Source organism: Sminthopsis crassicaudata, chromosome 6, assembly GCF_048593235.1.
Source record: "Sminthopsis crassicaudata isolate SCR6 chromosome 6, ASM4859323v1, whole genome shotgun sequence".
NCBI classification, from domain to species: domain Eukaryota; kingdom Metazoa; phylum Chordata; class Mammalia; order Dasyuromorphia; family Dasyuridae; genus Sminthopsis; species Sminthopsis crassicaudata.
In genome coordinates, this window is record NC_133622.1 from 69,325,485 (window position 1) to 69,350,288 (window position 24,804).

A 24,804-nucleotide genomic window follows, 5' to 3' on the forward strand; every position below is an offset into this window, starting at 1 on the left:
CTCTCTCTCTCTCTCCTCTCTCATTCTCTCTCTCTCTCTCTCTCTCTCTCTCTCTCTCTCTCTCTCTCTCTTGCTCTTTCTCTCTCTCTCTCTTCTCTCTCTCTCTCTCTCTCTCTCTCTCTCTCTCTCTCTCTTGCTCTTTCTCTCTCTCTCTCTCTTCTCTCTCTCTCTCTGTCTCTCTCTCTTTCTCTCTCTCTCTGTCTCTCTCTCTCTCTCTTGCTCTTTCTCTCTCTCTCTCTCTCTCTCTCTCTCTCTCTCTCTCTCTCTCCTCTCTTGCTCACTCTCTCCCTCCCCCTCTCTCTGTCTCTCTCTGTCTCTCTCTGTCTCTCTCTGTCTCTCTGTCTCTCTGTCTCCTCTCTCTCTCTCTCTCTCTCTCTCTCTCTCTCTCTCTCTCTCTAACAGCTGGCATTTATTTTTATTTTCTCCTCATACTCCTAAGAAACTTCATTCAGACTCAAAACTAACCACGGAAAACACAGTTTGCAAGGAATTATATAGAATTGTAGGCTATTGAATTGGAAACTCTGTTAAAAGATTATCTTCTTGTTAAACGATGAGCTCCTTGAGAACTATGTTTGGATATCTTTGTCTATCTTTGGATCTCTACTAAACACAGTTCAGAGCAAATCATTTTTGTTGTTTAGTCGTGTCCAGCTCCTCATGACCCCACTTGGGGTTTTCTTGGCAGAGATACTGGCATGTTTTGCCATTTCTTTTTCATTTGACAGATGAGGAAACTGAGGCAAACATGGTTAAGTGACTTGCCCAGGGTCACATAACTAGGAAGTGTCTATGGAAGATTTGAACTCAAGAAGATGAATCTTCTTGACTCTTACCTCAGCCCTCTAACCACTAAGCCACTAGTTTAGTTAAACCACTAGCTGACCCAGGGCTAATAACAGGTGCTTAATAAATGTTGGTTAGCTTTATTAGATTGGCCCAACCTCCTGATATTTTAGACAGGGGGATAGTAAAGTCTAAAATGACACACTAAGTAGTAAGACTGAAATTCAAATCTAAATCCTCTGGTTCTAAATTATGTGCTCTTAGCATGATGCTACACATCTGTCTCTGTTGTATATTGTTGGCCTTGTTTATTGTCCATTTTAGAATATAAACATATTCTGGGCTAATATTAGGATTAATACCTATAAGTGACTACTGCTGGTATCTTGGAGACTTAGGAACATTAAAGATTGAAGAGAGCCATCTTCAACATCTGGCTAGGAGATAGGGGGGATATGCATGCACATAAAACACTTAAGTTTATTCTGCATCATTAATATTTTCTCTGTTACTTTAAACTTTGAAAATCAATAAAACAATAAATCAAGCCCAAAATTTGCAGCATTTGCTAATTTTCAAGGTGTAAAATGCCAGCTGAAAATTTAACAATCATGTCTTAGAGCTGGTTCAAATTGATTTCTGCACAACTCTGGAGAGAAGGCACTGATCCTGCAATCTATGGGGCAAAAAAAGGAAGCAGAGATTGATGTCAGAGCCACTAGAAATCTAAAATATTGCTTCTTCCCTCTTCCCCATTCTAAAATCTCCCTCTTTCTTAAGAATCCAACCAGTAAAGGAACTCACATGTGCAAAAATGATTGTGGCATTGCCCTTTTTCGTAGTGGCAAGAAACTGGAAACTGAGTGGATGCCGATCAGTTGGAGAATAAATTATAGTACATGAATGTTATGAAATATTATTGTTCTATAAGAAACGACCAGCAGGATGATTTCAGAGAGGCCTGGAGAGACTTACATCAACTGATACTAAGTGAGATGAGCAGAACCAGGTGATCATTATACACAGCAACAACAAGATTGTATGATGATTAATTCTGATGGACGTGGCTCTTTTCAACAATAAAATGATTCAGACCAATTCCAATGATCTTGTGGTGAAGAGAGCCATCTACACCCAGAGAGAGAGGGACTGTAGGAACTGAATGTGAATCACAACATAACATTCTCGCTCTTTTTGATGTTGTTCACTTGCATTTTGTTTTCTTACTCACTTTCTTTCCTTTTTGATCTGATTTTTCTTGTGCAACAAGAGAATTGTATAAATGTGTTTACACATTAAAAAAAAAATTCAACACCAAGGACTGGATTAGGAAAAATGTCTGTATGAGATAGAGTGAGTGAAGAGAAAAATGGAAAGGAACAGAGAATAGAAAAAAAATCTAAGATGTCTTCCAAAAGGGTGATGATAAAATCATATACCTTCAACAGTAGAAATATACAAAATTATATGTGCTCTGGGTGAAACAAGAGACTATTAATCATTAGCACACAGTTGACAGGCTGGCTTCATTTCAAACACAAATAAGGTGATTAGTTTCTCCCTCCATTCAAAAATCTATCGAATGGTAAAATATCATGCTTTTCTAGAACATGAAAAGTAACCATGCTTACATGCCCTTTATTCCATTTTTTATTCAGTGATTTCTAAGGGGATATAGGCTCTTCAGTCAGCTGACATTAATCAATGTAAGATATAATTATCTTTGAAAGTCTCTTACCCTATATGTGCTGATTTCAGTTTTCCAAAGGAACACAATGTTCAGACTTAGGTGGTTACTGCTTACATATGACACAATGTTTATAAACAGAGGAAGTATGGATCTGCTTTGAGGCAATGGATAAACTCCCAGCAGAAGGGAAGCTCCCTGAGAGGAGGGGTCTTGGCTGCATTTGTTGTCATTGGACCCCAGTATTAAGCACAATGCTTGATGCATAGTAAGCACTTAATAAATAGGTGTTGAATAAACCAATCTGTTATTTTCTGCTCTCTCCTGGGCTACTATTTCCATAGTTTGCTTTTAAGTATCCACTTTGGGATTTTTAGTGTTTTAAATTGAAAAAGAATTTCTAAATGTCTCTCTGCTTCGAGATCTTTTAACCTTCTGATTGATCATGTACTTGATTGTGTGATGGATCTTTGGCACAATAACTAGCTCTATATGACTTTGGCAAACTTTTTTTACTTACTTTCCTAGAATGGGAACCTTTCGGGAATTTGTCAAGAATATTGCCAAGTAAGCAAATGATTTATAGGGGTTTCACCTATGCATCTTTCTTTTACTAGTGTGGAGGAGGAGCATCTCCCCAAATGGGAGCTCCTGCTTTTGTGATTGCATATTAGGCACAGAAAAGCTTTTCTAAAGTTGTAGGTAAGACTAAAAAGACTTGCACAAGTGTTTATAGGAATTCTAAAAGTGGAGGTTCTTGAATGGGAGTAAGAATCATTTGGAATTATTGGTTAGCTTTTCAAAAACCTTCCCATAACTCTGGAAGGAGCTAAAAGCTTCTTTTGAGGATTCCAGCAAAACTGGACTGCTTATTATTTCGCAAATTTGCTGCTCCTTCTCCCAAATTGATGTCTTTAAAACAAGTGGTTTCCTCCCTCCTAACTCATTCCTGGAATTTACATGATCCTCATCTCTGCCTCTTATAATTCCTAGCAGCTCCCTTTAAACTCATGCTACTTTATGAAGCCTTGCCTGACCACCTCCTATTCAATTTTAGTTTGTATGTATATATACATATATACACATACACATATATCCATTTACAAATTATAAACATACACATATCTGTAAGCATGCTTCATATATATGCATGTTTACAAATAGTAAACAAACATAAATTTGTTTATAAATTATAAGCATACATTGTATATCTGTAAGCAAATATATGTTTCATATATGTGTATGTTTACAAATTGTAAACAAACCCATAAATCTGTTTGCAAATTATAAATACACACATATATCTGTAAGCATATATGTTTTCATATATATGTATGTTTACAACTTGTAAACAAACACATATATCTGTTTATAAATTCTCATTTGTAGTCAATCATTCGGTCAAACAAACATTTGTTAGGTGCCTATTATGGGCCTGGAACTGCACAGAGCATTAGAGATTTAATATGTCTATGAGACATCCATAAGGCAATTGGATAAGTGAGTCTTGAGGTCAGAATGAATATAGATTAGGGTTTGATTAAGTAGATCTTGGAATCATCAATGTTATCAAAAACAATTGAGTCCAGGGGAGTTGATGGGATCACCAAGCAAAATTTCATAGGGTGGGGAAAGAGAAGAAGGCTCAGGAGAAGGCCTTATAGAATGTCCACCATTTAGAAGGTGTGGACCTACATGAAGATCCCCCAAAAGAGACTGAAAAAAAAGTATTCATTCAGAAAGCAGGACAAACAGAAAAGAATGATGTCAGGAAAATCTAGAGAAAGAAGTGTCAAGGAGAAGATAGTGATCAACAGTGTTAAAGGCTGCAGAGAGGTCAAGAAAGGTGAATTTTGATCACAAGCCATTAGATCTGGCAATTAAGAAATCATAGGTAACTTTGGAGAGAGCACTTTAAGTTGAATGATGACATAGAAAACCCACTGCAGAAAGCTAATCAAGTGCAGGAAAAGTAAGTAGAGGCAATTGTAAATAGCCTTCTCTAGGATTTTAGTCAAAAAAAAAATGAGGAGAGCTATATGACAAAAGATAGTTTTGGATGGATGGATCAAGTGTTTTTGTTTGTAAGAATAGGGGAGACATGGGAAAGTTTATAGATAGTAGGAAAACAGTTAGTAGACCAAATCCACATTTTCTGATTCAAGAGACAGGGGAAGGGGAAATATTGAAGATGAGTGAGAGTGTTGTGATGATAAAAGGAATCTTTGGGGGCAAGTGGGATGGAATAGGGTTACTTATACATACAGAGTACACCTTGGCAAGGTGAAATATGTTCTTCTTGTGAGAAAGGAAATAGTCATAGAAGGTGAGGAGAGAAGAGGGAACTCTTGGCGAATGTACTTGATTTTTATTTATTTTTTTATTATATCTTTTTATTTACAAGATATATGCATAGGTAATTTTTCAATATTGACAATTGCAAAACCTTTTGTTCCAATTTTTCCCCTCCTTCCCCCCACCCCCCTCCTGTAGATGGCAGGTTGACCAATACATGTTAAATATGTTAAGTATAAGTTAAATACAATATATGTATACATGTCCAAACAGTTGTTTTGCTGTACAAAAAGAATCTGTCCTTGATTTTTTTTTAATTGTTTTTATTTTACCAGATATTTGCATGGGTAATTTTACAACATTGACAATTGCCAAACCATTTGTTCCAATTTTTCCTCTTCTTCTCCCCCCCCCCCCCCCAGATGGCAGGTTGACCAATACATGTTAAATATTTAGAGTATAAATTAAATACAATATATGTATACATGTCCAAACAGTTATTTTGCTGTACAAAAAGAATCAGATTTGAAACAGTGTACATTTAGCCTGTGAAGGAAATAAAAAATGCAGGCGGACAAAATTAGAGGGATTGGGAATTCTATGTAGTGTTTCATAGTCATCTCCCAGAGTTCTTTCGCTGAGTGTATGTCCTTGATTTTTAAAGTGAAAGATGAGGCAAAGTTCTTAGCCAAAAAGGTAGGGAAAAAAGGCTACAATGCAGGTAAGTTTTCTGAAGAGGAATTTGAACCTAAGTCTTTTTGGCTATCTCTATTATGCCAAAATTATATCTCTGATCTTCCTTTATTTCCTTTGAGGTGTTTATTAAATATAATTTTATTTATTGCTTACATGATGTAATTTAACTTCTGTGGTAGAACAAGTGTTTGTTTGTTTTCCTCCAAGTGAATTCTCTTCAGATTGTTTTAATGCATTTTTTCCCTGCCAAAATTGTTTTTTCCTTGTTGATTTCTTTGTCCTTTCCATTTCCCTTATATAACAGATTAGTGTCTTTTGAGGCTCTTTGATTCTTTTCTCTTCTTGATTCAATTATTTAGAGGTATTAAAAAAAACACAAAAACTTCTATCTTTGTGAAGGAATATAATCTTTATTTATTCATATTCTCTTATTAAAATTTCTTAAATTTTAATTTATTTTATGAAATAAATTTTTGTTGAATTCCTTAGCAAATTGATTTTTTATGGAGCCAAATAAATTAATATTTATTAAGTTGCTGTTGAGTCATTTTTCAATCATTTCTGACTTTAAAATCCTATTTGAAGTTTTCTTGGCAAAGAAACTGGAGTTGTTTTCCATTTCCTTCTTCAGCTTATTTTACAGGTGAGGAAACTGAAGTAAACAGGGTTAAGTGACTTTCCCAGGATCACACAGCTACCAAGAGTCTGAGGCCTGATTTGAACTCAGAAAGTTAGAGTCTTCTTGACTCTAAGTCACCTACTTGCTACTATATATGTAAAGATGAACTTCAGGCAGACTTGTAGTCACTAACTTCTCTATATTCTAGGCAATTCTAGAAGACTAAGTTTGCAAGTATTGGTAAAGGAAGTTACCTCTTTAGGAGTTCCCTTTACCAATGAAACAACAGGTCTATCCCCTGCTATCCTTTATACTACAATAATTTCATCATTCAAATGTTAGAACTAATAGAATAGAAGAATTAATAAGGAGAAATTCTATCCTGGATCTAAGATCATAGAGCCATAGATTTTAAGGATGGAAAAGGCCTTAGAAGCCATTAATCTGATTTATTAATTTTGCAAAGAAGAAAACTGACTCCCAAGAGAATTAAATCATTTACCCAAGATTATAGAGGTACTAAATGGTACAGTTTACAATTGAACTCTTAATCATATGACTCCAAATCAAGTTTTGCTCTTTGTTGACTTCCCAATAGCAGGAAATTTGTTACTTGAGTACAAAGGACAAGGATCTTGTTGGAGAGTGAGGGAGGAGATGACCTCTCTAACTTAGATTTTGTGAAAGAAAAAAAGAAACTCAGATATAGGCTGACATACATTTAGAAAACAAATTCAGAAAACAGAGAAATGGAAGATAAAAGACTACATTTCTAAATGAAAAGTTATTCCAGGAAGGAGGGGGAGTTCTCAGGAATCAGATCCTGTAGATCAAAGGGAAAATAATTCTATTTTGAAGGAAAGAGAACCAAGACGGAAATTCTAAGAATTCACCGGGCAATTTTTAAAAGACTGATATGTATATAAGATGATAGCAAGAACAGTTAATAATGAAAATATTCGTGTAAAAACATGGATCATCCTATGAGATAAGTATCAGGAGGACTGAAGCTTAAAGATGCATTTTAAAGCTATAATATGAGAAAAAAGAATGATTGATTGAAAAAGCAGTTATTAAGCACTTACTATATATAAAGCACTACACTAAGTTCTAGGAATACACAGAGAAAAGCAAGATAATACTTGTCTCAAGGAACTCACATTCTAGTAATAGGAGAAAAAAAATAGAATTCAGTTGCAAGTCAGATGGAGTGTCCCAGTGATCCTTAAGGGACAGCATCAAAGAGAATAGCAATCATGACAAGTGGATATAAATGCAGCTTGGGTAATGACAAAAACACCTATGGGATTAACTTGCTTCCTTTTTGGCCAGAAAAACACAGATAAAAATGACTAGTACAGAAATGAAATCCAACTAAGAAATAGTAAAAGTGTACCCACCTGGCAATGAGTTTCAGTTACTAGACCAAGGTTGAACTACATTCCAGAAAAAGCTGGTGGGATTGCTGAGCCAATGTCAATGATCTTTGAAAGATCAGAAGAAATTTGAGTGCCTTAGTACTGAAGGAGGAAAAATATCCCAATTTTTAGAGATATTTATAAAGTCATTGAGTTTGATTTTTAGTCCTGGTAAAATCCTACAACATAATACTGCACAGAAAGTTAATGAACATCTTAAAAAGAAGTCAGTGATCAGAAATAAATTGCTTAACTACCTAGTTACAACATTAGACATGGGGAATGACACAGGTAAAGTTGGTCAAAATTTTAGCATTGACAAGTTTTTTGTGTTGTTCTTGAAAACAAAATGTCACAATAGATGCTAGATATTGGTATATTTTAGACAGATTTGGAACTACTTAAACGTCTAAGAGTAGTCATTAATTATGCTGCTATGGGTTGGAAGGAGATCTATTGGAATATTTCAGAATCTTTTTCATGGACCTGAGTTGTTTAAAATTTTTATCAGTGATTTCTCTAAAATTATAAATAGCATGTTTATCAAATTTGCAGATAAAACACACATCTGTTGTCCTTCAGTCATGTCTGATTCTTCATGACCTCATACAAGGTTTTCTTGGCAGTGATACTGGAGTGGTTTGCCACTTCCTTTTCCAATGGATTAAGGTAAACAGTGCCTTGCCCAGAGTCTCACAGCTAGTGAGTATTTGAGGTTGGATGTGATTTTAAGCCTTCTTGACTCCAGGTCCAGTTCTGTATCTAATATGACCCCTAGTTGCTTCAATATAAAATTAGGAAGAAGTAAAAAAAAAAAAAATTAGAATATTTGACTCAATCTAACAAGGTTAAATTTAGGAATACTGGTCATTTTATTTGTACAGGGATTTGTAGAGTATACCTTATACCAATTTAGACTGGTATCTTCTCTTACAGAGCTGCCTAGAATCTGGATTCTTAAACTGTGATTTGCGACCCCATGTGAGATTGTGTAACTGCATGTGGGGAATCACAAAATTATGATTTATTATCAGTAAATATTTGAGATATATATATACATACACCTATTTTATATACCTATATACCTAGGGTCATGCAAAAATTTCTCAGGTGAAAAGAAATCACAAGTGGGAAAAATTTGGACAGGATCACATAGCCCATATTATCAGAAGTGGTTCTTAAATCCATGTATTCTTGGCTTGGAGGACATAATTATTCCTACTACCCATACTATCTTAAACATAACATGGATAAATAAAAATATAAAAATGGGAATCAAAGATCAACTTTACAAGTACAAAATGGAGGAGATACAGCTAAATGAGGTACATTTACATGAAGATGGTGTACAAGTTTTTTGTGGATTGAAAAGGTCATTATAAAACTGTTTTGTGATGATATGTCAGGCCAAAAAAAAAGTTAACTAAGCATTGGGTTGCATTGTTTGAGTTCCCAAAATATCCATGCAATAAAAAGATGAGGATTCTATTGTATTATACCTGGAAAACAATATTTGGAATACTGTTCAATTCTAGGCATTACATTTTAAGAAGGGTATGGATAATCTGGAAGCCCCTCCAGTTTCTGAGGTTCTCTGGTTAGATTGGAAGAGGTCCATCACCATAAGTAGTTAACAATTGTTCAGGGGAAAAGAATCGCCAAATTGTTATGCTTTCTATTGTACTAAATAAAGCAGTCTCCAGAAAGTCATCAGTAGATCCAGGGTTCTTAATATATATATACACATATATATGTATGTATATTTTTCCCCTTCATCACCAACCTTATTAGAGATCTGATAGAATATTTTTTTATTTCTTTTTTCTTTTCTTTTCTTTTTTTTTTTTTGCTGAGGCAATTGGAGTTAAGTGACTTGCCCAGGGTCACATAGTCAGGAAGTGTTAAGTGTCTGAGGCCAGATTTGAACTCAGGTCCTCCTGACTTCAGAGCTGGTGCTCTATCCACTACACCAATTAGCTGTCCCTAGTGGAACCTTTCTTAGAATAATGTTTTATGCTTATATTTATAATCAAAGCAAATGCTAAGTTCCAGGCAGAAGTTGGAGAAAATGTAATTTTCCCCCCATACAAGTCTATAGTTGCTTGAAAAATCTATCAATGGGACCCTGGAGGACCTTGGATATCAGTTTAATCTAGAAGAAAGTGACCAGGATGTTGGAGACCAACCAGGAAATTATTACTAATTGAAAACATAGGAAATTATTATTCAGTGGTTCATATTTAGTGATTCATGGGTCCCTTGGAGATTTGCAATGATGGTTCATGGGGTTCATTCTAAAAAAAAATGTAATGGTACTTTGTGTAGTAAATAATTGTAAAATATAGTGATAAATATATTAAATCATCTTGAGGTTTTACAGCATTTATTTGTAGCTTTTATTTACCAGATATATGCATGGGTAATTTTACAGCATTGACAATTGCCAAACCTTTTGTTCCAATTTTTCTCCTCCCCCCCCCCCAGATGGCAGGTCGACCAATACATGTTAAATATGTTAGAGTATAAATTAAATACAATATATGTATACATGTCCAAACAGTTATTTTGCTGTACAAAAAGAATCGGATTTGAAACAGTTTACAATTAGCCTGTGAAGGAAGTAAAACATAGGCAGATAAAAATATAGGGATTAGTAATTCTATGTAGTGATTCATAGTCATCTCTCAGAGTTCTTTTGCTGGGGGTAGCTGGTTCAGTTCATTACTTCACAGCACTTTTTTTTAGTTGAAAGGGATTCCAAGAAAATACAACCATTGGAACACATTTAGTTATATATGTTCATTCAAGTAATAGGAAACAAAATCTTTTGGGGGCTTAAAGGGAAAGTCGAAGGAGGACTAACACTCAGGAGTTAGTATTGAAGTTGATCATTAAAGGATGGGAAGAAGTTAAAAGGTGAAGAGAGGGGAATAAGAGCATTTTAGGTATAGTGAACAGCCATTAATTTTAAAGCATGTATTTGATGAATGAAGGTGGAGGAGAATGGTATTATGTAGGCACTCATATCTCTTTCAGTGAGGTCACATGTGATAAAATTGACTCTCTCAGGTGTGAAGGGCAGACTTGCAGTTAAACATTCTGGCATAGTTTGTAGGACAGCTAGGCAGCCCAGCGAATAGAGGGCAAAGCCTGCAAACAATAAAACTCATCTTCCTGAGTTCAAATCTAGCCTTAGATATTTACTAGCTATGGGATCCTGGGCAAGTCCCTTAACCCTGCTTGCTTCAGTTTCTTCATCTGTAAAATGAGCTGGAGAAGGAAATGGCAAACCACTCCAGTATCTCTGCCAATAAAAGCCTCAGTGGAGTTATGAAGAATCAGACCTTACTGAAATAATTGAACAAAAATGACAACATAGTTTATTACCATTATTCTCCACATATAACCTGGAGAGTTTGGATGACATGGCTAAAATGTTCTGGAAACAGTGAGCATTACTATTTTAAGAATCACAAATTTATCTAACAAAAATAATAATAGCTAATAAATCGTATAGAAATTACATGAAATGTATAATTTTCAAAATTTTTTCACATCAGATTCAATGGGATCTAGAGGAAAGAAAACTGGATTTAGTGTCCGAGAACATGGGTTCAAACGCAGCTTCTTACTACTGGTGTAATCTTGGACATATTACTCAACTCTCCGCACTATCATTGTTTTTATCTATTAAATAAGAAGATTAGTATTCTCTTGTTCTGTGTTATGAACTCAAATGATTACAAGAGGATCATGCTATCCTTTCCCCATATTATAAAGATAGCTAGATGGCACGAGTAGATAGAAAGCCCAGCCTACAGTCTAGAAACCAGAGTTCAAATCTGTCTTTACATAATTCCTAGCTATGTGACTCTCCACTAGTCACTCTAACCTCTGCCTACCTCAATTTCTTGAACTGTAAAATGGGAATGATAATGGTATCTACTTCCTGGGGTTGTTGTGAGAATGGGGAGGGCAGGATTCTGGGAAGATGGCAGAGTAGGAAGATAAATTTCAAGCTCTCCAGATTTTCCCCACAAATTTGCATCTCAGGGTAAAACATGGACTGGTGAAAAATCGAGAAGACAGGTTGGAATAGGGGTCCTCCTGGGACATCCTAGTAGACTCCAATGAAGACCCTGGGCCTGGGATTAATCTATGTGAAGTGCAAATGTTTCCTGTCTAACTCCACCCAAACACCAAATGGAGACCTTTGGGATTAGCTGGGTTTCCCTGGAACCTCCCAGAAACCACAGGAACTTTGACTTTCTGAAAATAAACAAGTTTGGGGTCTGAGTCTGAGATGACTGAGAGAACCTCAGCTAAACAGAAACATGAGGCCCATCTGTGCTGCAGAGTTGTGGCCCTAGGAAAGAAGGAACCATCACACCAGGAGTACAGAAGGAGGGCAGGGATGCTATTGGCTGTGGGCACTTGCAAGAGAAGGAAGCTCTTGGTTTGGAATTCCAGGTCAATGGGGAGACCTGAAGTAAAGCTAGAGGTACCACCCCCTCCCCCGCCCCATGATTTGAGATGTTTATACTAATACTTCACATTAAAAAAAAAATGAATCAGCAAAGAAGAAAGACTCCAGACAAAGAAGCTTCCTATGAAAACAAGGAAGACCAGAATTCATCTTCACAGGAGGACACTGAAGTAAAAAAAAAAAAAAAAAGCCTCTTTTACCCCAAAGAGTAATTAATGGTAAATGACTCGCTACGGAGAATTTCTAAAAGAATTCATAAAAGATTTTAAAAATGAAATAATACTGAGAAAAAAAATCTACGAAAAACAAGATTATGAAAAAAAATTAAATAACTAAAAAAGGAGATATAGAGTCATAAAGATGAAAATAATTCTTTGAAAATTAGAATTGGTGTGAATTGGATAGGCATTTAATTGGTTTCCACAGTTATGAAAATTAAGTTGGAGAAATGAAACTTAAATTAAAAAATTGAAACCCAGGAGGACATCAAAGGATAATCAAGGGTGAAGGTAATTTTTCCCCCAAAGAATATAAGAATGTAAACTCCTTGGGGGCAGGGATTAGCTATGTAATGATGGGGAGATATTCAGGTCCTGTAATTTCTGTAACATATAATTAATGGGGAATCAGGGCAAGGGACTTGTGCTTCAGGAGAGGAAATAAAATGCTGCCTTTGGAATTTCAAAGGTATGTCTACTAACCTAAGTATCCAATCTTGCAAGAATAAAAAATAAATTATGATATGCAAACGAGATACAGAGGAAAAAATGATATAGAAGAAGCATTAGGTAGGAAAGGAGATCTGATAGTTCTGAAAACCTACTCACCACGGGAATGGCTAAAAAGGGAACAATATATGCATACATACAAATATATATTTATATATATATATACATAGAAAGCATGAAGGATATAGCACCCTCCAAAATCTATAAAGAAATAAGTGGGAGGGAGATAGGATAAGGTAGAATATAGAAAAGTGTATAGATTTACAGGAGTAGGATTACTCCTGTGTGTAGATTAATGAAAAAGAGATAAAGAAAGAGGAAAAGGGTAGTATTGGATAAGCAATTGGGGAGGGATACAGAAAGGTATTTAGATGAAAGAGAATGGGATAAAGTATAAAGATCAATGAGAATTGGATGAAGAAAAAGAGAAAGGATAGGGAGAGAAGATAAGGGAGGGATCTGTGGGAGAGGCTAAGTAATAGCAAGACAAGTCAAGGAATAGAGCTAAAGTAGAACAATCATCAGAGGTAGAAAATAAGAGATATACACAAACACAATAACAATGATCTAGAGTAGAATTTATTAGAAAAAAGAAGTAAGGCTAGTAATCATTGATCTCAGAGAAACTTGAGCTTAAAGATTCAATCAAGAGAGAAATCTACAGTAATGTCAGCCATATTAATATTGTTTTAGATACATGTCTATGTATGTATAAATGCACATATATATATATATGTATGTGTGTGGGTATGAATCTACCCATATCTATCTATCTCCATGCTTAACTGTAGCCTGTTTGGGAGGAGTGAAGGGGATGGATAAAAGGGGGGGAGGGAGAATATAATAAGAAGTGCACAGCAAAGAATAATCTACAAGGAAGTAAAGAAAAGATGGGGAATTGTGAATATAATCTCTTCTGTTATTTCATATGCTTTCTCGAAATGGAAAGTTATTGTTATATATTTTGAATCCTTGATGTTCTTCTGGGCACATGACAATGTTTTATTCTCCTTTTTCTGTCTTTTCCTATTTGTTTCTTTCTTATTTTGTATTTGGTTTTAAATAAAGGAGTTTTTAAAGAGGATTAAATGGGATAGTAATTTTAAAAATACACAGTGCCTAGCATATAATAAGCTCTTTATTAATGTTAGGTATTATTATTATTATTATCATTATCTACTTTTGACATATTAGTCAATGAATAAGACCATTTTGGGCCTTTCTTGCTATGTTCTAGTCACTGTGCCAGGCACTGGGGGAAAAACAAAAACAAAAGACAGATCTTTAGGTCTAGCTGAAGGAAATAATATGCTCATTGGCAGGTGACTGCTGAAGCCATTAGCCCAAGAAAATTAATTCTCCCCTTAGTCTCAGCCAGTGTTTCAGCATAACCCCCCCAACTTTGCCCTTTGTGATTCCATAGTCCTATTTCAGAAGGAAGAGAATCAGGTTGAATCTCAGTTGATTTTGTTAGGAGACTTTGGAGGATGAGAAGCAAGTACATTAGAAAAAGGAACTATCCAAGGTAGAAGTAACCATAGTCAGACTTTCCTGCCTTTAATGTGAACTTTTTATTATGACCTTAGGAGTCTTTTTGTGTTCCAAATTTAAGTTTATTCAGACAGCATTTTGTTGTTGTTGAGTTGTTTTAGATATGCATGACTCTTTCTGACACCATTTGGGGTTTGCTTGGCAGTGACACTGAAATAGGTTTGGGATTTCCTTCTCTTCCTCATTTTACAGATGTGGACATGAAGATACAGGTTCATTTAGCTACCAAATGTCTGAGGCCACATTTGAATGCAGCTCCTTCTACTTCAGAGCTGTGCTCTATCTCCTGTAATATAGAATTTTAGAATGGTGGAAAATAGTTGGTTTTTAAATTTTCTAAATTTTAAAAAAAAATAAATGCTAAGCTTTAGAAACACGTTTCCTCCTACACATCTAGATTTAACAGCTTAATAGGAGTTTTAGCTGAGGAAGCTCTTAATGTACAGGATTTGATGCATGTCATATTTTTATGCTTTTTACCTTTCGTCATCTTCTATTCTGCTTTTTTTTTTAAAAACCAGCTTTTTTTTCTACACCATTTCTTTTTAATACTTTCCTGTGTTACCTGTCACGTGTACTAGAAAAAAGAACTTGGAATGCCTGCTTTACTGATATAACCACATCAGAAATCATTTAGATCACTTTCAAATGTGCAGAGAATTTCTCTTTCTTTTCTGATAATGAGCTTAGTGTTTAAAATATCTGTGATTTCATTGGTGAGGGTGCTCCCACCAAATATGCAGATTGAAAACCCAGCCATGCCTCAGTAAATGGTCTTTGTAAAGTAATGTAGGTAAAAAGAATCTCACCTGATGGCCAACCTTATAGTGATTAATCTTTCCCAATTTTGTCAGATCATTACAGAATCTCAAAGTTAGGAGAAACCTCAGAGAACACTGAATCTAATCTTGACTTGAAGAATAATCCTCAATACAATATACCTGAAATGTGATCAAGCAGTTCTTTATTAGAAAACTTGAATTTATGGGAAAATTTCCTCATACTCAATCAGATGGATTTGTATTTTAACAATGTGGCTTCCCTTGCCAATGCTGAAGAACATAACCCAGTCATCCTGCTATCTATCATGTGCTAGTCTTGTCTTATAAGTTTGCCATGGGAGGAAATCTACCCTTGATATTATGAAGGTACAGATTGAGTACATAGCTATTTATTTTCCTCCCCCAAACTCTCCCTTCTAACAAACATCACTATTTTTGTTGATTATACTCCCATTCTTCCAAATTTTTAGGTTCATAACTTTGATGTTATCCTCAGTTCCTTACTGTTCTTCTCCCTCCCCACTCCTAGTCCCACATATGAAGTAGTTATTTTTCATTCTTGCCCCAAGACAAACAAGTATATATATATATATATATATATATATATATTTTTTTTTTTTTTTTTTTTTTTTGACCGAGGCAATTGGGATTCAGTGACTTGCCCAGGGTCACACAGCTAGGAAGTGTAAGTGTCTGAGGTCAGATTTGAACTCAGGTCCTGCCGACTTCAGGGCTGGTGCTCTATCTACTTCAACACCTAGCTGCCCTAAGGCCATCTTCTTTAATCATATATTTCTTTAGTGATATTCTTTTACTACTTTATTTTTTGTTTATTACATGTTGTAACCTATACACACCCACTATGTATTTCTCCTTGATCCTTTGAATGATACTCCATTTTAAAACTTCAGAGACCATAGTATTCCATGCCTAAAGGGAGTCATTTCCAGTTATCCTGATCTATATCTGATCACTAGACTCAGATGGCTCCAGAGGATAGTGAAATTGGTGACTTTGCACAATCTTCCTTCACATAAATCCAATTCACTTCCAAGTTATGGTAGCATCTTCCTGATGTCATGATTCTCTTTGAGAGATAACAGATAACAGATAACAGCAACCATGCTCTAAAGGCCATATAGCACACTGATAGACTTCTTCTATTAACAATATGGGCTTTCATTTGAGAAAGAAGTTTGAGTTCACCAAAAGAACTCTCTACTTTTCCATAAGAAAATTAGCCTTTTCTCTTCTTCCTGTTTAATTTTGGGGTTTACTTTTGCCATTGGCAGTAGCCAATGAGGTTTATCTAAGGCACGTTTATGGCTAAATGAAAATCCAATTTGGGGTTTAACTTTTCCATCTTCACTCAAAAAAAGTCAACAAGAATTTATTAAGTCCTGACTATATGTCAAGTACTGCAGTAAGCACTAGAGATACTAAGATAGAAATTGTCCCTGATCTCAAGGTGTCCACATTGTGCTGGGGAAAAGTTAAGCGCATACAAGATATATGTTGTTGTTGTCTTTCCTTCTCAAAGAGGACCATGATTTCAGGAAGGAGAAGTCATGACTTGCAAGTGAATTGGATTGAAATGAAGGAGGGACTGTGCAAGGTCATCTGCCTCACTTTCTCCTTGGGAGCCATCTGGGTCCAGTAACAAGATATAAATTAAGATGGCTGGAGATAGCTCTCAAAGTAATGGGAGAACTTGGGTTTTTAAAGCTAAGGTCTTTCCCAGTTCTTGAGTTGATTGAGTAAATACTCATTCGGTGATTAAGGCTAAGTAAGAAATGAGGGGGGAAATGACCTTTTTTACCTAGTCAAAAAAAAAAAGTCTACTTGGTGGAGTGGGGGGAAACCTGAAGCTATGGCCAAAACAGAAACAATTGCTATTTACACTCACTCAATGCCAAAGGAGATTTAGGTTGGGACCTACTGTAGGCCAATTAATAAGTGAACTGGATTTAAGGTGTGGTCCAAGGAGTTTAAATAAAGGTAATCTTAGAAGGAAGTTTTTAATGGAGAACATTTTATAGAAGATATGATTTGAGCTGAGACATGAAATGCTAGAGATGCCAGCAAGCTGAAAGGAACAGAAGTTCCTCCAGTGTATTCCAGTGGGGAGGGACTTCAGGCAGGGAGGCCAACCAGCAGGTTTATTGTCTAGGTATGAAGTGATGAGAGCCTATACCTGGGTAGTAGCAATGTCAGAGAAGAGAATGGGACATATGTGAAAAATATTATGAAGGTAGAGTGAACAGAACTTGCAATATATTGGACATGGAAGAGGTGGGGTACATGAGGATAAGAATTTGAGGTTGATATCTAAAGCTTAGGTGACTAGGATTTCTGCTCAAGGTATTGTGGAGCTTCCCCCTGCCTCCTTCCCATTAGGATTGGGAATTGAGTTTAAAAAGAGAGTCCAGGAAAAACCTTGAAGCTCTGATGACCTTTACATACTATTGTGTCATAAACTCCAGGTGCATTATCTCCATCTCTGCTAGGATTATTCCCTTTCTTTTTGAGTATTGCCCCAAGCCTCACTGCCCCCTGCCCTAAATCTTCTTATCCTAACCCCTATCCTGTTAGAATTAAGTTATGATCCTTTCCTAGAATTGTGACTTGTCAGTTCACCCAGTGTCCTTGCCCTGCCCTCTTTATTTGCCTTGTTTTCCCTAAAAAGATTATATACTTGGGTTATGTATTTTTTTTTTTTTTTTTTGCAAACCCCAGTTAGATAAAACCCTATATAAGTTCCCTGCCTCAGTTTATCTATGCAGAATGCTTTGGACAAGAGTCCCATGTGATTGACTAGCTTCAACTCTCCCCATTATAGATTAAAAACCAATCTCTATCTGCCTCAATTTCTCTGGTATTACATTATATGTACTGATGGACAAAGTCTGTACGTTTTTCATCTAATTATTGAACAACAGGCAAACATCCAATATGAATTTTTAAATCAAATTCTTTTGTGAGATTATTAGCATCATCATGATGTAATTATTATCCAAGAGACTCTGTAATGTTCTAAGGCTTGATGAAAATAGCACAATGACCTCCATAAACAGCAGCAGTATATGTAAAAGGTCATCATCTCTAGGGACTTCCTCTTTAACTTGGAATTTGTTCCTGGACCTCTTCCCATGACTCTTGCAAACACCTTTGGCCCAGTATTATTTCCTGCCTTGCCTAATATTTACAGTAAAAGAGGTGCTCAACCAGATTACCTTTGCTTTCATTCCCTGAATAACTCTGATGTGAAAAAGAGAGAAATCTTATTAATTAAGAGCCCTTAAGGCATTATTTTGCTCTTTCAAATTAAAAGCTTTTTTAAAGCAAAAATAAATAAGAGAGAGAGAGATCTTATATGTTTTTGAGTTGTGTGATGTTAAAGATATTGTCTACTGTAATAAATTCCTTGCAAAAATACCATTAAGGTATGCATAAATTATTCTCCTTAAAATTTTATAAAGGTGCAAAAGTGTGCATATAGATTGGTAGTTGTTAATATCCTGAGCCCCCCTTTTTATATTAATTTTTCAGACAGGTAGGACCTATTAGAACTTGTTCTCCTCTAGCATAGCCTTCAACTACCGAGGGTCTGCTTAATGCTATGATGAAGAATTTTGTGGACATGACTAGCCTATAAAATGGGGATTATGGTATTTGCACTGCTTCCTCTCAAGGTAGGTGGATTTAGAGTTTGTATTTAAAGTCTTTGTATGTGTGTAAAATGCCCTACCAATGCAAACCATCTTTAATTTTCATGAAATATAGCTTTTCTGTCGAACACAGTCAATCTTTTGATTGTTTTGATAATTTTTTTTTTTCTTTCCATTTTTCTGCTTCCCGGTATCTTCACTTTTCCCCTACCCAAAGTGCTCCAAAAGAGAGGATGAAATTGCAAAAGGAGAAATTTTGGTTTTATTCATGAATTTGCCAATGCTGATGGTGTGACATTATTCATATCATTCAAGTCCTTCAAGCCCCAGATTCTCATCTATGGAAGATGGATTTTTTCCCCTCATACCCTTTTTTCAATTCCCTTTCATTTGTCTAACATCAGGCGATTGGTAGCCAGAAATGCTAGGCTGTATAATTAGGAAGAACCAAACTCATATCCAATCTCAGAGACTTGATAGCTGTAAGACCCTGGGCAAGTCATTTGGAAAATGAAGATAATAATCACACCCACCTCCTAGGATTATTATGAGGAAAAGTGTTTTGTAAAGCTTAAAGTTCTAGAAAAATGCTGGCTTTTATTAATGCCATTCATTTCTTACTTGCTGTATTGTTTACTTACATGCTGCTTTTCACGTCAATGAATTTGTCTCATGAGTTTTTAGCACTAGCACATGACATCTCTCTAACGCCATATCTTAGAAGGACCGAAATTTTACAGAATACAGTGTAACCTTCCCACTCTTCCCATGGGACTATAGATAGAAATGAAAGGTTATGGGAAATGATATTCAGAGAGTATGCCTAAAGCTAATGAAATTCATTGTCTGCTTTTTGTTCCCCTGTTAACTTCTCAAGTTTCAGAACAATAGCATGCTTTGCTAAAAATACCGTCTTTCTTTGTCATTCCTTTGAATGTTCAAGAGGACTTCTTTTTAAACTTCTTTACAAATGATTTGACATTTAATTCTGTCACCTTTGCCCTTATCATTAACCAAAACACTGCCTATCAACTTCTCAGCTTCTTTCCATTTTCTAAAGGTCAAAAATCTGAGAGAGCTTTGATGAAAAATGGATTTCTGGGACTTTGGCCAAAACCAACAGAATATCTTTTCTGCCCCATTCCCTACCCACGTTCCCTACTTTTTCACGCTGTAGTTCAATGATAATGTAATTCATTATTTTTCATTTGTTACAAATAGCATAACCCAGCCTCTTTCTTTTTCTTGTCAGATCATGGGAACCATAAAAGCAGTCAGTATCATATTATGAGATTGGGGAATTCGCAAGAACATCACTGAGGCATGAGCTAAGGAGCTGAGGTAGGAAAAGATCTATTTCTTTGACATCATCACCTGCAGAATTGTTCATTTCCAACTATTGCTACTCTTCTCTTATAGTATCTCGGCATATTGGTCCAGGAACAAGAAGGAAAGTTAGAAAACTGGCTTCCCATTGGTACTTCAAGACTTTCTAGCTGCCTCCATTGTACAGCAATCTTTTCTTTGAGATTCCTTCCATCTCGATTTATCACCCAATCCAGATTCTGATGACCATTATCTACCAGTTCTTAAATCATTCTTCTTCCTTTCTCAAAGGGTTTGTTTAGTACATTTCAAATCATCTTTCTCTCCATCCCAACTCCTGACCTTACTCTATGGGAACTTCAACATACATCCTGAAATCTCTCAGATACCCTAGCCTATAATTTCCTCAATCATCTCCTCAATTCCCACGGCCCTTTTCTACCACCTCAGTTACATGAAGAAATGGTCACCCCTTTGGTCTTACCATCACTCAAGAGTGTTCCACAAGCAGTCAAGAATCCTGAAATTCTTTTAACACAAACTCTATGATTTCATCTCTCTGAATTCCGATTCTTTTAACCACAGTCATTGCCACAATATGACATCAAATATCTCTTCTCTTCAATTCTCCTTCAGGCTCCATCTTCATTTTTCTCTTTTCCCAGACTCAATCTTTTGGTTAAAATTCCAATTCAATTCTACGCTGTCTTCTTTCAATTTTCTTGTTCCTTTGACCTACTCAAGTCCTGCCAAAGACAGATTCCACTGTCTGCTTCCTCTGCTCCAACTTAATATGTCACTGAATGGAGATACAGAAATTCTCACAACTCTCTGTGTTTACTATGTTATTTTAAAATTTAATTTAATTTATTTTTATTTTTTACTTAATTTTAATTGGTCACTGAGTGTAGCCAGGCAGTCTTTTCTATTTTTCCCTATTTGATCTTCTATCTCATTCTTCATAGCAGCTATTTTAAACCTTTTATTTTCTTCTTCTTCTTCTTTTTTTTTTTTTTTGCTGAGGCAATTCAGGCTAAGTGACTTGTCCAGGGTCACACAGATAGGAAGTGTTAAGTGTCTGAGGTCACATTTGAACTCAGGTCCTCCCAACTTCAGGGTTGGTGCTCTAACCACTACTCCAACTAGTTGCCCCTTCTATTTTCTTCTTAAACCTTCCACATCTTCCCCGTTTCATTGGAGGACCTTGACTTACATTTTACTGAGAAAAAAGGAGGCGATTCAACTTCTCTCCTTTAATCTGTGTCACACCATAGACTGGGGATCTAGAGCCGCAAATAAAAATTCCCAACTTCTAATTTACTTCAGCTATTGATTTTTTCCTTAAGATTGGAAACTCTTTGAAAGCAGGGACTGTGCCTTGTCCACTTTTATACTTATCCTAGCTCTCTAAATGTCTTGCCACCTACTAGGCGATCAATAAATATATAATGGTACTGCAAAATTTTAAATGAATAGATTAAAGGATGATTGCTCTGCTCATTTTTTCAGTCTTGACAATTATAAAACAACCACTTTACTCTATCTGAATCATATTGATTGTGAGAGAGCTAAAATGAATAGATTTTCTGTGCTGTGGTCTAATCTACCTGTCATATAGAAAGAATGCTGGACCAGGACTTCGCTTCCTTGTCTCTCCCGCCTTAATTATTCTTATTCATGTTATCATTGCTGTTCTTTTTGTTCTTTCTTTACCAAGATGCCACTCTCCATGGTGACTAGTTCAGATCTTTTACCACATTAAGGTTTATTATCACAAGCTGCCTGGGAAGTGTGCATGACAAGTATTCTTAGCACCCCCAATTAACAAGGGAAGAAAATATATCCTCCTCAGTTAGGTTGCAAGTTCCCAGAAGAGTTTAGTCATTTTTTATCTTTGTGCATGCATTACCCAGTGCAGTGCCTTGCATGTTGTTACTGTTCAGCCATGTATGACTCTTCATGACCCTATGGACCATAGTATCCACGGGTTTTGTCGGCAAAGATATTGGAGTGGTTTATCAATTCCTTCTCCAATGGATTAAGGCAAACACTTAGATTCAGATCCTCGAATCCATGGATCCCACCTAGCTGCCTCCCTATACAAACAGGCTAAATAACTTATCTGAGCATCATATAGCTAGTAAGTGTCTGAGGTCTTAGTCTCAGATCTTCCTGACTTTGGGTTTAACCTTCTATCCCTGAACAATCGATGGCCCCTATCTTGCATATAAAAGGTGCTTAATTTGAAATTGTTGAATTGATGATCAGTGATGAACAGAACCAGCTACACACAAGAACACTGGGAAATGAGTGTGGACTGCTTGCATTTCTGTTTTTCTTCCCAGGTTATTTTTACCTTTCTAAATCCGATTTTTCTTATGCCACAAGAGAACTGTATAAATATGTATACATATATTGTATTTATGATATACTTTAACATGTTTAACATGTATGGGATGTATGGGACTGTCTGCCATCTAGGGGAAGGAAGGAAGGGAAAAATTGGAACAGAAGTGTTTGCAGGGGTCAATGTTGAAAAATTACTCATGCGTATGTTCTGTCAATTAAAAAAAATAAAAATAAATTGTTGAATTGAATCAAAAAAGGTGGTGACTTGCTTAGAGTTCCAGACTCATAAGAATAAAAGCTTTGTTCTCAAGCAGTTCTTATTATTATGACCTGTATCCTTGCTATTGTAGGTGGGGCTTAAAGGACCAGAGTTGGAAAAAATAACTGTTCTTACTCTTGCATTGTAGTAACTCATGCTAGAGACCCCTTCTTTCCTTATATAAATGACCGGCACACCACTGGAGGATTTCTCTTCTATTTAACTCATTTTATCCTTCCCCACAAAATCTGGGAGCTCTTGTATATGATACCATCTAGAATATTGTCATTAACGTCCTTCCCTTCAGAGAAAACAGTTCTGGAAACTCAAAGAGTTTGGGTCAGAATAAAATAACAGTGCTCAAGAAGGAGACCTCACAAAATGGCAAACTTTGCAATTGAGCAACCTTACATTAAAAGGCTTTCTGATTTCAGTGACCTGGAAAAGACTCTGACTTAAAAAACCAAGTTCTCCCACTGCTTCTAGGTCCATCTCCAGTCGTCCTTATCTATCCCTGACCACTGGACCCAGATGGCTCTGGAGAAGAAAGTGAGTCTGATGACTTCACACAGCTCTCTTTCACTTAAATCCAATTCACTTGCATGTCATGGTCCTCTTCATGAACAAAGGACAAACAACAACAATTTGTAGATTTAGATCTCCTGAGTCAGCCTCTTCATCTCCCATGGGAGAGGTTAGCTAGTTCTAGGTGCTGCCTTTCCAAGTTTGTTAGGATGTAACTCCTATTGCAGTTCTCCAGAGCTCCCAACAAGTGGTCTTCATTGGTTGGTTGGTTGATGGTCTATCAGTGAGACTCATCATTGCTCCTTCATGAGTTCCTCTGCCAAACATAACTTTTCTGTCTTAATCTTCTTTCAACTCTACTCAGCTATTAGCTAGTGGAATCATTTTTTCTAAGAAGAAACTTTTTTGTTGAGAACTTTGTCTGATTCTGCACACAAAAAAATACAATTATTCCATTCACATTATCAGGGTTACTGTGTTTCTGTGATCTGGAAAATCCACATACATTTTTTTTTTTGGCTCTCTTCATACCAGAGAAGAAGACTGATTATTATGGTATTAAAAGATAAAATATGTTGATATTATACAATATTATATTTATATATATGTTACAGTTTTATGTTTCTAAACATTTTCTGTTATCTGTTGACCTTTGCATATCATCTGTAGCTTCTGAAAAACTTCCAAAAAATTCCCATTTAATTTCTTATATCTATCCATGATATATCAAAACTATGATGGGGAAAGTTACAATGTACTTCAAAGTTTTAATACATGGCCTCTTGCTCAGGGCTACTAAACCAGAAATAACCCATGATCTTGGAGAATTTCTGAGGGTCTAGGCACCTACTACTACCGTGTTTCCCCGATAATAAGACACTGTCTTATTATTTTTTTGGGACTAAAAAACACCAGAGGGCTTATTTTCAGGGGAGGGCTTATTTTATCCTCCATCATGCCCCTTTTATCCTCCATCATGCCCATTTTAGCCTCCATCATGCCCCTTTTATCCTCCATCATGCCCATTTTAGCCTCCATCATGCCCCTTTTAGCCTCCATCATGCCCCCTGAGTGCTTATTTTATTCTCCATCGCTTACTGAACTTACCGAGTTTTTAGATGGTCCTGTCTCAGCTCTACTCCGTGGCGCTGCTCTCAGTAGCGCCAGCAAGCAAATCACCAGGGAAGAAGAGGATGACGCGCTCACTGCTGCAGCTCTGATTGGATGCAGCTCGGAGCGCGACGTGCGTTTCACCCGGGAGGGGAGGGCGGCGCTGCTTACTGAAGGTACCGCTACGCAGCATATAGCGCAGGGGATCACCATGATGACCGTTTTCATAGTAAGTTCAATAGGGCTTATTTTCGGGGGAGGGCTTATTTTAGCGGAATATTAAAGAGTATGTGGGTGTCTTATTTTCAGGATAGGTCTTATTATCGGGGAAACACGGTATGACTCATGAATCCCCCACTGCAGCACTACTCCTTCATAGTGATCCAATGTATACAATTAGGTAAAAGCAATGGTTTTTGTTTAAATTGTTGAATAAGAATAGAAACTTTAAAAATATTCCCCCCCAAACAAACCTGGAGTGTACTTTCTCATAAATCTATATGGAGTAGACACAGAGTA